Source organism: Lepeophtheirus salmonis, chromosome 8 (genome assembly GCF_016086655.4).
Source record: "Lepeophtheirus salmonis chromosome 8, UVic_Lsal_1.4, whole genome shotgun sequence".
NCBI classification, from domain to species: Eukaryota; Metazoa; Arthropoda; class Copepoda; order Siphonostomatoida; family Caligidae; genus Lepeophtheirus; species Lepeophtheirus salmonis.
The window spans coordinates 26,065,648-26,082,422 of NC_052138.2; positions in this window are offsets into that span (position 1 = coordinate 26,065,648).

Sequence of the window (16,775 nt, forward strand, 5' to 3'; positions counted from 1 at the left end):
ATTCTTATGTATTATAGTTCATTATTGGGATTTAACTATTTATTATTTTTACTAAAAACATTAAATATATGCGTCACTATATAAAAAACGAACATGTTCATTTGTTACTTGAGTCTTATAATTTTATAAATATTGTTATAGAATAATTTATGATAAAAAATGCAAAAAAAACTAAGAAGAAACAAAGTGAACACAAACAGAACGTAAAAAAAGGTGTTCTAAACACATGCGGTTTGTGCAAATATTGTTATTTTAGGGGATTAAACCTTTTAAAAGGATTTAGGAAAGCTCACCTTTGCAAAAATTGCATTTGGAAAGTTTTCCACAGGATCACTCGCCCTGGGAAAATTGGCCTTGAAAAAAGCTCGCTAGGGGAGGAAGGAATCCCCTTAAATAAATGAAAACAATTTATTTTATCAATCGTAATTCTTAGAAATCAGGGGCGTGAGAAGGCTCTTTTTGGGGGGGGGGGGGGATTTTTTTTTAAATCCAAAAATTGAAATTTTACGGGGAAAAATTTCAAATATTAAGTTTTCAGAAATTTCAAAAAAGTAAAAATTATTATTTTTTTTTTAATTTCAAAAATCCATAAGTATTCTCAAAAAATAAACTTTTTGGAATAATATTTCAAAAATCCATAAGTATTTCTAAAGAATAAATTTTTGGAATAACATTTCAAAAATTCACAGCTATTCATAATATATTAAATTTGTTGGACAAAGATTTCAAATATTAAATTTTTGAAATTTCAAAAATCCACAGCTGTTTAGTAAAAATTAAACTATTTTTAGAAAAAATTTCAAAAATCTAAAACTATTCTCAAAAACTATATTTTTTGGAATAACATTTCAAAAATCCACAGCTATTCATAAAAAAAATTGTTGGACAAAGATTTCAAATACTAAAATTTTTTGGTAAAAAATTTTCAATATTAAATTTTCTAGTAAAAAGCAAACATTCCAGCCTAACCCTTATAGAATGTCCCTGGAAAATTAAAGCAAAAATACTATTTTAATTTTATTTACTAGAATCAAATCGGCATTGGGATTTTTTTTTTTTTTGTAACCGTCCCATCACTAATTAAAACTTTAAAAAAGTGATAATTAATAAATGATACCCAGTATATTATTAAGAAAGGTCATAATAATTCCCTTTACTAAAGTATATATTTAAATGTCAATAGGTCTTTTGTTACTTTATTTGAATATTTGTTTTTAAACAAGGTATAATCATCATTAATAATAATATTTATTTTTACAAAATAGCTTGTAGCTTCAAAACAGTTACTGTAACTTAATAACTTGTTAGTTGAGAAATTACATCCATGATTACATCATTAACAAAGGATATTAAAATAAAAAATTTATTGAGTCATAATGTACAAATGTTGATTTCATTTTTCCAGTTGAAAAATATGTATGTTTTTAAAATATTTACCTTTTATTAAAGAAAATATTAATGCTTACGACGAAGTAGAAACATAGTACTTAAAATTATATAATAGATTAAAAATTCAGTAATAATTTTAACAAAATTAAAGAAATAATTATAAACAATCCTGTTTTTGTATTTCACAACCTTTTGTCCTAAAAGAAACAGGAAAAACGATCCAAAAACAGTTTGAAGTTAGCCAATTCTTAGTAACTATGGAAAAATAATGTAGGAATTTATAGATAATGTTCACAGCTTATCAATAGCTATTTAAAGTTCTTCCAGTCAACGTTTATAACGAGGGATGACAATGTTGTCGAAATTGTGGTAAGCGTAAAACACAGGCATGAGAAAATGTTACAAACAAAGATATTGGAAAAAATAAGGTACACTCAAACAACACCTTTTAGAGAATTTGGAAGAAATGTGGTAATATTGGTAAAAGAGCAGGGCAGCTGTTGATGTTTGAGTTCTCATAAGAATACATCATCCTACTGTAGCCTTTATATAATAAAAGATATCTATATCAATAAAACAAAAAAATCTTTCCGTCTGTCGGTATGAGTATAAGAAAACAAGTCAACTAGTTTGCGATGATGTCTATTATTAAATTTTTTTATATCAGAAATAACAATATTGTCGTATTAATGTACTACTGTAGGCTTGGGCTTGTATACAAAGATACAACTATAGATATATTATGTGTATCATAATTAATCATTCATGAACATTTTCAGTGTATGTTAAGACTCAAATGAAATATAAACGCTGGTATGTTAAAATGAGTTGTTTTTTTTAATTGATTAGTGAGCGCTCTAATGACTAAAGTACATTAGTCATCCCAATATTTTTTTCTTCTTAAACTCCCAATATTATTCTTTCATTTTTGAGGAGAGAACACATATGAATTGATACATGTATGGAGCAATTATGTGTGAGTTTGCTCATGAAAAACAAAGAGTTACATTGAGGATTTCTTGGAGATCCATCTTAGCCGACCCCTAATTGCTCCGGACAATGCCGGGTACTACTGCTGGTAATTTATAAAACTTCTCATCAAGTGATTATTCAAATACTAATCTTACACTAAATCTAATATATAAAGTAATTCATGATGATTTGGATGGATCTTAATCACAAAACATGAGGATAAATGGATATGCATCCACCCATCCATAGCCTTCCTCAAAGTTCTTACCATTGACTTCAACTTCATGTTCAAGGGGCCTCACTGATAGCTAGTATAAAAAAATCAGCACTAGTACTGAAAACAAAATACATAATCTTAAGAACTCAAACATCAACAGCTGACATGTAAATCAGAAGACATCCTTGATTTTATAATGAGGATCAATCATCCTTTAGTTGAAGTGTACTCCTTTTTTGATCATAAAAACATATTTTAGAAAAATAACAGTGACTTACCTGGGAATTTACAATGATGTAACACTATATTTCTTAATTAATAATGGGATCTGGGTTATAATAAAAAGATAGATAATAAAGGTTTAAATCTTTATGGCTGGGAGTCCTATAACGACAAATAACATACTCGACAATAAATTGAGAACATTTTGTATTAAACCTTATTATCTTAGGACATTTTCTCTCAATGAAATAATAAATGAATAATGTTGATACGTCGTCATTGTATATTATTGGTTGAAATTAATGTTCCCTTTGAATTTTGTAAATCAAAATATGGGATATTCATTAATATAAAAAACATTAAATGTTTGTTTCCTTTTCAAATAATTATGGAATTATACTCTTGCCTCATATTATACTTGTTTGTCAATCCATAAGTCTTTTTTAGTATAAATAATTAATCCTATCTTATCATAATTACTAACAATGAAGGGATTAACAATTTTTCAATTAGAATCGTTATCGTGTTTTTTTTTTTTTTTTTTGTTTTTCTTATTATACTTATTTTATTAAATATTTTTTCTCTGGTTTGTATTCATTACGAAGTGAGATTTTGTTGGTCTACGCATTGAAATTTTGGGGCATGATTCCATCATTTTTCCAACGGAAAACAATCATTTAATGATTTTTATAGTAATAGACATTACATATATTGATTAAAAAATTCAAAGGGAACCTCAATTTTAACCAAAAATTTAAAAAAATGACGTATCAATCTCACTTATTTATATATTAAGGCAAAATATCCTTGAGGAAAAATTGCTTAAGGAAAAATGTCCAGAAGAAAAATAGTTTAAGACAAAATTACCTAACGTTATAAAATTTTGATTGTGAATGCCTTTTTCAATATAGCTATTTTTACTTCCACAATGATAACGTCCCATGAACCCCTCTATGGTATGGCTAGTTTGGATAGGTCCTAGGACTGTATTATAAATCAGACTTTTTTTTCTCCTCCTTTCAGTCTTTTTTCTAATCGGTCCGATTTTTTTAGCATTCATCAGTCTTAAGGACCGATTATTTGTTCTTTCAGTCCTTCTTATATTTTTATTTTCGTAACTGCTACCTAGGATTGAAAAAATAAATAGCTACTACGTATAATAAGTTCTAGCCACACACCTCCTACTTTAAACGTAAGTCTCTCGTCTCTTTAAAAGAGATTATAATACCACTTTAACAGCTGAAATGACGTAATTAGTAACTATGTAGTTCTTGTAGTTATCATAAAAGATAAAGGACAGATTCAAATTGAATAAGGGCCGGACTGATTGGACTGCAGTCTTTTTAGAACGATTCACCACTAGGCAGTATGCATATCATTTTGAAGCATACAGCTTAATTCCATTTGAGGTCATTGTATTAACATTTTCAAGTCTAATCGAGTCTTAGCCCACCGTTAGTGGACAAATTAATCAAATTTACCAAACCTTGATGTAAAATTGCAAATAGTTAAATACTTTTTTACAACAATAAAGAGTTGTATTTATTCTGAAAGATATTTAAGGAGAATACTAATGCTATGTTCAGCATTAAAATCTATTTTAAACACATTGAAAGCAATTTTATAAAACTTGGGGTGTAAAAAATCCCAGTTGACCATCGAAGGATGAAAAGATACATTAAAAATACGGAATGTAAATTTATTGCTATTGGATAACCATTTATTTAAAAACCTTTTTACAAGGATGTTACAATATTATGAGACTTACCATATTGTATATATGAGTACTTATGCATGTGTACTGAAACCTTTCAAAAACAAAATAAAATATGAATAAATAAAATAGAACCAGAGGCGAAAAGGGATGCCCTTGAGATGCAATTGTTATTCATCATGGTTTTTCATTATTTGCAATTATATCGTTTCGCTTTTCATACGGAAACATTGATGGTTAAAAAAAAGTTTCAATAATTAATATTTAAAAATTTGAGTATGTACTAAATAGTGTTGTCACAAGGACCAACTTTCTTCTTCTGTCCGAGTATCTTTTGATATACACATTCATGAAATGTTTGGTTTTATACAAATTTCCTCATTTTCAATAGTCCTTAAAGAGACTGTGGAAAGCTCTTTATTAGTGTTCATCATTCATTCGTGGAATGCCTGTCTGTGGCAATTCTTCAACATTAGAGAAATTAAGAACACAATTTCATTTGGCGGTTCAACGAGAAAATCAACACAAGAAAGTCGAGCAATATATTTAATGTATTAAGTGCTTCAATGCTAGCTAATAGTGCAACAATTTGGAGGCAAGATCAGAGGCCAATAGTTATTTGGTAGGGGGGAAAGAAATTTCGTATTTCCCTCCCTTTTTTTACAAAGTATATCTGGTTCATTATTGGTAACATCAGATCATAGGATGAAGGGTTGTAAAGGTATGATTTTATACATCAAACGTTTTTCGGACAGTATTGCGCTTGGCCGGTTCAGTAGTGGACTATTTTTAGTCGAGTATGGATGTCAAGAATGAAGAAATTCCTTACATTTTACCTGAAAGGGAAAAAGTGACCAAGAAAATTTACAAGGTATTCGGGGCCAATACTCTTTCGGTTCGTTTTGCACAACAGTGGTTAGAGCCCCCCCCACACACACCGCTCAATTCTGCCCTCTAATGTGAACGACTCGACCCTTGAAATCTGGCGATGGAACGGATGCGGCCGGCATTGGAAAATAGGAGATAACAAGACATCACCAGGCCGTACACATTTTGGATGACGTGAAAAAAGCCCTGGGAAGTTTTTATCCATCCACTGTTTCTGTCTATGACCAACGCACTCAAGAGTACAGATTTGATCTCAATAGAGGCCTGTCAAAAATGGGTAACCGAGTTTTTTGGCAATAGGGACAAGGGCTTCTACGAGAAAGTAATATTCTCGTTGGCAATCGTTTCAAACAGAACAGGCATACTTGGGTAAAATCGGATGATTGTAACACTTTTTGCATTGAAATATACCGAAAAATACGAAATTAATTTACCACAACTGACTGTGAGATATGATGTTTTTTTTCTAAAAATCGTAATTTCAGACATTGTCGGCGTGATCGTGAGAACAGTCCGGAATATCAAGGTGGCCAAAGAGAATGAGAAAGGGTCAAAAGGAAGGCAAGAATGGGAAGAAATGGTTTGAAAGGAGATGAAACACTTTTCAAGTCCTTGGAGGCCAAGATCAAGGAAAATTGAACAGCATCAATGCACTGCTTGGCTGACTAGTTCAACATGGACGAGATCACCATTAGGAGGGCAATTCATAATGACCTCTACCTTAAGAGCTTTTTTCAGGATTCCAAGACATCTCCTCACAGACCGGATGAAGGTCTAAGGGGATGAGAGATGCAAAAAAAGTCCTTAATTATCTGTCGACTGTGAAGATCTTTTCACAGTTTTTACAGTTGACCAGGTTATTGATCCTCAAAAACAACAGATTTATTGCAGTATCCCCTGATGAAGTTCAGAGTACCTAAGGACAAAACATCGGGGCCAAACAATGTGCTTGGGAGTCGTGGCCTCCGATGGAAAGAAAATGGATACGTTCTTCTTCTAGTACAATGAGAAAATCAGTGCTACTCAGATCAGACCTACTGTTAGGTCCTGAGGTGGAAAATTTTGCCTTCACTGAAGGCTAACTATCCTGAGAACAAATATGTGTCCACCCAACACAGTACACCCAGCCATACGGCCTTGAAGACACAAAACTTCAGCGAGGAGTGATTTGCTGACTTCTGGGATAAGACCTGCAGTCCCTCTTCCAGTCCTGATCTCAATCACCTCGACTTCAGTGAGTGGAGCGTCTTAGAGAGCAAGGTTGGGAAGACATCATACAGAAATGTGCAGGAGCTCAAGGCCAGTATCAAAAAACAATAGACCAACATGTCCATCATGTTCCGACCTCGTGTGGAGGCTGTGATAGAGGCTGGAGTTTTAAAATTAAAATTAAATAATTCTTGCCAAAAATTAATAGCTAAAAGTTTTTTCATTATACAATTCTAATAAAAAGTTATTAAGGTTTTGGTTTTGTGTCTTGATAGTGGAAAATTTCCCTGGCGCACTTTGTATATCATTCCCTGTAATAGTATTCTACGTTGAAGAGGATTGTCCTGCAGTATTAATTTTTTTAATAGATTTTAAATTTAAGAGTTTTACTCCAGTGTCGAATTATTTTATCCTTGTTGTGTTTATATTACGTTTGTTTTTGACACTTTTATTATTGTTAGCTATTGGTTAGATGGTGTTATTTCAAACTGCAATGTTAATTTATGTTTTTATTAACGCAATTATTCTTAATATTTTTCAAGCTCTATGTGTATTTGGGTGGGCCGTTTTGAGGGGGTAAAACCATTTTTTAGTAGAAATTGATAAATGGTTAATGATAAAAAGTTGATACGTACTATTGAAAAATAGTTTGCAAAATTATATGTCTGAAAAATAATTTTTGTAGTTGCCGACACTCAATTGCAATTTTCTATGTTTTGATTTTCTTAAAATGCTTACTTTTAATATATCAAAGAATATTTAATACAAAAAGATTAGTATATTTTTATGGTTATGACTAATTATATACATTAGTAGATTTTTATACAACAGCATTTACTTGAGTAACAAAAATAATCGAGAACAATAAAGGTTTAAGCCTGAATTTATCCAAAAAATTATTTTTAAGACATTATATATAGTTAAATACCGTTAAATATGAAAAATTTAGGACCCTACCATTTTATCTTTATTTAATGTCTCACTCAATGTAAAACCAAATCTGACGACGGTCGTTTTTATGAGAATCAATCAAAGTAAACTTATTATTCGTACCATTTTGCCAATATAAAGAATAAAAATAGCTTATTAGAAATATAATTATTGTCTACTTAAGTTAATAATTCCATCACACCATCCATGAGCTATTCCAGTATTTGGGATAAAATGTCGTAAATAATTATTATTCAGTTCCGAAATCAAGGACACAAGTTATTTTTTTATTTTTTCGGTAAAACTTATAAGGTAATTTTACTCTCATTTTGGATCAAAATATATGCCTGTTACTGACAGAGGAATATTTGAAGTACATTATTCTCTTCTTTTAATGATAATTCTACTAACTTTATTTTTTCTATTACATTTTTTGCGTTAGATTTATTGATAAGTCCATATTATAGTAGATAATATTGGACTTATCAATAGACGTAGAGAGTAATGGAGCCCCTCTATTTGTCATTGAAATTATAACTTGAACCTTCTTTTTCTTCTGGTATTATTCTTTTAAGTGTCGTTTTTAGTGGTAAAAATATTCGTATTTTCCAACAATGTTAATATGTGATTGCCATACAGTTTAAACCAGGGGTTCTAAACCTTGTTGAAGGAAAAAAACATCAGTTTAATATGAACATTCACCAAACTCTTCTTAATTGGCCAAGTGGACTGTGACATCATATATTATGTAAGTTATAGGTGTGAATTGACCTCCTTCGAATCCCTGAGACAAAATATGACTATTGAAATCCTTGGGTTCGATCTAACCCAAGTTAAGAGTTACTGTTTTAAACAATTAAAAACTTTGTAAATGTGATTTTTTTTGGAGTGGTCTGACTTTTTGTCAATATTTTACTAACGTACGATCTATAAAAGTACTTTCACAGGCCAGACCATGGGAAAAATTTACAGCCTCTATTCTAAAGTTTTACAAACGTCTATTTCTTTTTTTAATTTAGGTCTTTGTAAGAGGAATTTAGGATCTCTTATTTTTCTAAGAAAATAAATTTCAAACCTTTTTCAATTGAACGCTGCTACAGAATTTTTTTGTAATTTTTTCTTTGTCTATAAATCTCGTTTTTTAAGCTTTTTATCCTAATTTTGTGGCACGATTTAAGATATCCAAGAATTATAAGTATAATTAAGAACCTTTAATTTATTTAAAAGAGTTATATTGGTCCCAATATGGTATTTCAAATAAAATGTATCAAATTCTCATTCTTTTAAGGTGACACTCAATTTTAGCTACTTTAAATGGAATTTGCGGCGGCTCAAAGGTTAATAAGAAAAATTGATGATCCATCGAACAAGACAAATATAATCCATACTCAATTTTCAGAAAAAATCCCCTTTTCCTTTTTTTTTTAATGTTCCTTGAATTGGTCAGATAAAGCTGCACTGTTTAAGTGTAAGTAAACATTATAGTATTAGAATTAGATCAAGTTGCACTGATTAAGTTTAAGTAAATATTATAGTATTAGAATTAATCCCTTCTTACCTACGAAATGTCTTTAAAGTCCATATACATAAATTCAGTAGGATCGACCGAGACACGAACCTACACAATTTAAGTAAAGGAAAAAAAATATCCGGAGCGCGGCGTTGTCCGAGAAAAATCAATTCCAACTTGCTTTTGTTTTCACCGGCAGCATACCGAGTGGTCCATTAAAATCCAAAGACTTTGAAATTTAAACTTCAAGAAGATTTAATTTATTAATTTACTATGGTATTTCAACAAAATGAATACTATAAATTTTTGTGTCTGAGCTCTCTTTATCATTCATGTAACCGCTCTCAGCGACAATAATGGCTTCCAGGCGGTGGCGGAAGGCCTGTCACTCACTGCAGATGTAGTCCTCTGCCATGGCGTTCCAGTGATGGATGGCAATGGGTTTGAGGGCCTCGGTGTTTGGATAACGTCAACTGCAGCCCTACTACACCTTTTGGGTGCATGTCGAGGGGATTTGCATCAGAGCAAATACTAATTCAAAAGAGTCTAGAAACGGAGTAAATACGTTTCTTTCTATCCATTTTTTGATAACTCTCTGAACAGTCTAGTGTGAAATCCCAAGATCTCTTACATGGGCCCTAATGAACTTAAGGGGATTTTGTCTAGGGTGTTTTTTTTTAATTCCTTTGTGTCAAGTTTGGCCTTTTTGATAGAATTTTCTTCCTTTCAACGGTTCGAACTTTCTAACGACATAGACTGTGGTCTTGGAGAACCCCAACTGCTTGGAGTGTGCGAATGGAAATTCACCGATCAAGTTCAAGCTTCATTTTCTCAACTTGTATGTTGGCCAGAGAACTCAAGTTGTTTTTGTTTTTTTTTTTTTGTTACTAATTTTTTATGCTTTAATACATCGAAATATAAATTAATTTTAATAACTTCACCTTCACTAATTATTAAATTAGTAAGTGTTCAGATTTCAATGGACCACGTAGTACGTATTTGAATATACTTATAATATTTTTCCAACATGAATGCTATTTTAAATAATCTTTCTCTTCCTCTTTATAAAAGTTTCATTTTCTACCCCCAAAATGATTTAATAGGGGACTGATGTTAACAAAGATCTTAATTCAGTAATACCGTAAGTCTTGCTCTCGACTTTTAATCACTCTTTCCAAAAATAGGATCCCTAGTTATGGCGTATTACTTACAAGTTTGAAGTCGTATACCTTAACTATTTTGTAGAATATAAAGTGTAAAAAACTCTAAATATGTATAATAATTTGACTTATTTCCAAGTTGAAGTAGATAAGAACTAAGAACATTTATACTTATCATGTGCTCAATTTATTATCTTAATTGTATGTCTCTGTCAATTAACTCCTTTACAATCCTTTGGGTGAAAGAAGAAAAATGAATAGAATAACCTTTGTATAATTAATAAATTAATAGGGGAGATGTTACTTCATAGATATCAAAAATCAACTAAAACTATTAGGAAGTAATGCTAAAAAAGTGCATGACACTTCACCACTGTATTGTGATATTCTTTGGGGGTTCCTTCATTTTGAAAAATATTTGCAAAAAAACATTATTTTGACAAATGATATTTTTATTTGTAATGGAATGTACCTAAATAGTACTATCCTCACTAGTCCAATTCAATATAATGAAAGTTAATAATAAAAATTGCCAACACTTCTTAATTTCGGAGTGCATCAGGTTGAAAGTTTATGTGTGTTAGTCCAATAAATTCTACTAATTAAACATAACCTCGGTAAGCGCCATTAGTGCCATCTCTCGGACTTTATGTGGACTTTTCAAACGACCCTCGCCTAATCTGGTATATTAATATTTATATTGTAAATAATATATATATGCTGTACACAATATCGCTCAGACACTTTTTGAAGCAACATTAACTTTTTTTTATTTTTCAATTTTATATTTTAACAATAAAACTTATTTTAATCATTATAATATGTTAATAAACATCTAGCTTATTTTAAAATGTCTTAGCTACTGAAAAAAGGGTATGCAGAGATTATTTAGGGTTTAGTTTTTATTTAAAATACTTAGTTTGAACAGTGTGGGCAAATTCAAGAGGACTCTGTCCTTTGCGAGGAATCCAGAGTGTGTGATCCAATTGTTAGATGTAGGGTAATATCAAAATATCCTTCCTCAGCCATGATATTGGGAGTAATTGAAGGTGATAAAGAAACCTTTTCTCATATGTAGGTGAATGGTTAAATTGATCTCACCTAATATAAACATGTTATGGTTTGTGTTGTGTCGGTCATGTTTTTTCTACTCCCACCAGTATTAGGACCGGTCTAACAGTCCTTAACCCTTTACCCCGTATGTGACTAATTAGTCATAATATAAAAAAATACGTATATATGAAGAACAAATAAAGAAGTAGAGATTAGAAACAGAACGAGACTCGTAGAGAAAAGGTTCTGTTTACAATTTAAGTTAGTGTTGCATCGGAAAAGCATACCACATTCCTGTCAAAACAAAAAGTTTAATGGTGCATTAACGTATTCAGTTCATTTTTTTAAACTGTGAAAAAAAGTACAAATATTAATTATAGATACCCTAATATTCATGTTCAAATAAATTTATAAAAATGTTTTCATTTAAAATTTAATTTAGAGTGTAATGGGTTAAGACCATTGGTCCTTGAATTTTTTCTTAAAATGTCGATGGTTTATCATTCCAAATAAGATATATGTATTAAACACATTGTACATATCCTACAAAAAATAGTCCTATTTTCATTGTAATACAGTATAATACTAACAAATGTATTATATTTTTACATATTTTATGTAATTTATTAGGTTATATAAAAGAATAATTAAAAAAACACTGATGTAACGTGAGATCAAGTTTACTTCCTTTCAAAACACACAAGTGTGACTGGACTGAACTGGATGGGACTAAACAGACCCCAATCATAAATAAGGACCGACACAACACTAATTTTGGTACACAATGTTTTCCCCATTTTTAAATGTTCTCATGAGGTTGGGAATTGTATATTGACTCACAATGGGGCTCAATGTCACACATTAAAGGTCACTCAATTCTAATAAAGGTCAGGGAGATTTTGATAAAAATAAGTTTGGGTTTCGTCTTCATCAAAACTTAATCCACAATACTACTATTTGTGGAATACCATCAAGAAAAAGGTCTCTGCAGCCTACCACCGAAATATCACAAACCTAAAGACCTCTGTGGAGGAGCACTGGGCCAAAAAGATAAGATTGGCTGTAAAATTTTGGGTACCAAAGGCTGAGGAAAAGGTTGGATATATTTTTTTATCATAAGATAAGTATTAACTTATTTGTTTATTTAATTAGTGTCCGAGTTATACAGTTAATCAATTGGTTGATGAAAAAGTCGTTTTGTATTTCCCGCCCTTTTTTTAACTTAGTATATCTTGTTCATTATTGGTCACATCAGAACATACGATAACATGTTGTAAGGGTGGGAATGTATACTACACACGCTTTATTGTGCTTGACCGGTTCAGTCATAAATTATTCTGCATCCTGTATGGAACTCAAAGGAAGAAATTCACCTTATATTACATTTTTACTAAACGCGTCGATAGTGACCAAGATTTTTTTTTGATTTATACAGAGACGATAATTTTTTGGTTTTTTGGTTCGGGTTGTACAGTAGTGCTTATAGTGATTTTTTTTCTAGCTCATTTTTGACATCTACTGTGTACAACTCGACTGTTTGAATTTGGGGAACGATATGGTCAGTATTGGTAAATAAGAGATGAAAAGATCTCATCAAGACAACAATAGACGGCATACATTTTGATGACGTGCCAGAAGCTCCGGGAGCTTGGATGGGGAGTTCTTATGCATCCAACCTACAGTTCAAACCAGAGCGCCAAGTGACTATCACCTGATCCAGTTTGTTTTTCAGTGCCCCTAATGGATAAAAAAATGCTTTTGCTGAGACTGTGCAACAGTGGTTGACATGACTACCACACTTTTGAGAATGAACAATTATCATATAATTAGGTTGTCCATACTTCGATTTTCAAAAACAGGACATGTGATCCCATCCGTGACAATTTGATAGTAAATATTTTGAAATTTTGAAAAAAAAAATAATGTTCCTTTAATTCAGTAGAGGGATATTCACTGATTAATTACAAGTAAAGATAATAACATTACAATTACTTCATCTGTCGCAAAAATTGTCTTTAGAGTCCATATACATTAAGTACATTTCCCTTTCTCATCAACCAGTTATCAGATTCTGAAATGTTGATGGGTTTTGATTTATTTTATTTAATAAAATCACCTCCAGTCTCTATGTCATGCCGAAAGCGCGAGCAGGCCTTCACCACTTGGTCCCTTGGCAAATTCGGGAATTCCTCTTTGACCTAAATGAAAAGTTCGTCATTGGTGTTGCAGGGTGATCGATTGGTTTGTCATTCGATCGCACCCCACACACAAAAAAATCCATAGGATTCAGATCCTACAAATATGAGGGTGAAAAGTTCGGCTAGCTGAAGCCGTCAAAATTGTTTTGGAGCCATTTGAGACTTTTTATCGATATGCAGTATTGTAAAATCACCTTTAGAGACCTCCAATTCTCTACTAACCTAGTGAAATAACTTCTCATCAAGTCTAAGAGTTCGAGCAATCGTTATGTTGTCACTCCCGGTGCCTTTTCCAAATAATTGAGACAAAAAATTCGTCAATTGATTGCATTTTTTTCAAATGGTGCAAGTTTGAACAAGCTATGGAACAACAAAAAATCAATTATATAAGTGCACGGGTGCCCAAGGGAATCCGCCAAAGTGGCAGAAAAGATATCTTGGGCAGCCTGTATATTAATTTAATGAGACCAACGGCCCTCTTTTTCCGGAGTATTTCCTCTTTTCACATCCTGAAAATCAACTTTAATCATCTAAACCGGACATTTCATGAATTTATAAAATAAAAAAAAATCCGCGAGATGCTTATATAATCTCCTTTAAAAAAAGTGTGCAAAGATACACATCAATATACAGAAAGAATAATTCTTAAGCTTTTACGGTCTTTATTTTTTGTTTTATATGAAATAGAAGGGTTCAAATTATATTTTTGATTTCTTAATATCCTTGAAAACACAGGACAAACTTACCCTTTTGAAAGAGAAGCAAAGAAATGTAATATGTTTTAAGTTTTTTCTGTTTATTTCTAAAAAGAGTTCTTCCAGGTACTGCCACGTTCAAAAATGAACAAAAAGCATGAAGGGTGCTCATTCCCGTTGAAAACAATCATTATTTAATACAGTTAAAAAAATTGAGCATATCATTTATAGATTTAAGACTCAAATAAGATATTCATCTATTTTTTAAATTCTAAAAAGAACCCTGGGACCCAAATATGAGTCGGTTAGTTCATTAAAATATTGCCAGTTTCAGTAGCATACCATACAAATAGACTATATTAAATTAATGTAGATTAAGTGATGTACTCCAGACGATAGATAAACATACATTAATAATTGCATGTTACATGTAGATTAAAATATGTAGTGGTAAATTAATTAACCTATCGCCTATACGTGAATGTCATTTCTTTATATAATACCTTTATTTATAGTTAGCAGTAATATCCGGACTTACCCAGAGTATTTAGGGGTCGGCTAAAAGACAGTTTTTGCTTTAAAAATATAGAAGATAACCTCAGAAGAAATTCTCAGTGTTACTTTCAGTTTTTCATGAGCACGCTCACACGAAAATATTGAAAATACTTCAATCAATTAATATGTATTCTTTTCTTACGAATAAATTAATAATAATAAGAGTTTGAGAAAAAAAATAATATGTAAAGATGACTGATATACTTTAGTCTTTACAGCTCTCCATTATAAAGACAAACAAAATTTATTTTAACTTACAAGTGTGTATATTTTGTTCAAATCTCATCAAGTGTATATACATATGAATTATAATATATGCACATTAGGGTGCCAATTAAATCACATTTTGTAAAAAAAAAAAAATACAAAATTGAGGGTTCAAATGTTTTCCTTTTGATAAAAAAATTCGATTAACAAAGTTTGAACGATTTCGATGAATATTTAGAGGTAATTCAACGGCCTTAAAGTTTTGAAAGAACGATAAAAATTATTGAATGAAGCGTAATCTTTTTGCCTATCTGTCTGTTCATTTTGCTCATCACAGATAATGAGCGGCTATTGATATCGAAAAAAATAGCAAATAGGTTTTTTACTTAGAATAACAAAAAAAAGTGCCAATTTTGATTACCTTTACCTTGATGACCTTTTGAATGACTTTTATTTAAGGAAATGCACCTATATTATCAAGTTTTATGAAATAAATAAAAAAATTGTATCCAATACAAAAATATTGCAATAAAAATTAAGTACTTTTACAAAATAAATGATCTCCCATGTCATTTCAGGCCGAGAACAACGGGGTTAACAATATAAATATTATAAATTTTGTTTTTTTATAGAGTGTAACTATATTTTTAAACTGTAACTATGGCAACGTCAACAATGTCTCAAAATAAATTGAATCTGATAGGTGGCTAGTCTTGTTGAAGAGATACGACAAGACTTTACAACGAACATCTCGAAAATAAATTTCCTAGGGACGATAATAGGAAATTCTTAGCGCTAGTCATAACCTTTCTTGGTGCTTCTCCTAAGAGAGGAGTTAAATTTATTATACCTGGTGCAGTGCACCATGACCGTTGGCTATCAAAAGTCTTATACTGTCTTACAATCTGTATGTTTAAATTAACTCCTAGAGAAAAAGGATAATTGCGAGATATATATGTTTTTATAGTAAGAATATATATAAAAGTTTGGATCAAGTTTGCCTCAGACATTTCTTACAACAACCTTATTTTAATGAAGTAATTAATAAAATTATCAACTACTAATAGTCAAATTTCAATTTTTTATGTAAAAGTAGCTCCTAATAAATTTTCATTGCTATATTTTTTTATTAGAAACAATTTGATCATTTTTGTATCATCAAAATTGGCACTTTTCTTTTATTAATCTAAGTAAAAAAACTATTCGTAAATTCTTGTAGATATCAGTAACCGTTCATTGCCTGTGAGGAATAGACAGATAAGTAAAAAAGCTACATTTCATTTAAATATTTTGATCGTTCTTTTAGGCACTGAAAAAAATATTTATCATATACATTTATAAATAACTTTTGATAAAAAGTTTCACTTAAATAAATTTGTTAATTTATCTACCAAGCTGTAATGTGAAATTAAAACAAAATCACGTTTTTTTACAAAAATATAATGTGTAAAATTTCAAAACTTTAAGGCCATTGAACTATCTCTAAATATTCATAGAAATTGTTTAACTTTGTGAATCGTACTTTTTTATCAAAAGGAACGCATTTGAACCCTCAATTTTTAACTTTTTCACAAAAAGTGATTTAGTTGGCCCCCTAATGTACATGAGAGAGCAATGGCAAAAACAAATAGAAACAGTCTTCTTCGTATAAATCTAAACGCCTGCAATATTTCAATATTACGACTACATTGTTATTTCTTTGATCAAAAATATGACTATGATATACAACAAGGACCATTCTATACAGTGTACCCTATATACAGTTCGATGTTATATGCAAATGCCTATAATATTTTACTAATACAACTATATTAAGTTATGTAAATCGTGTCTATTTTTTATCTGGTCCGTCTTTT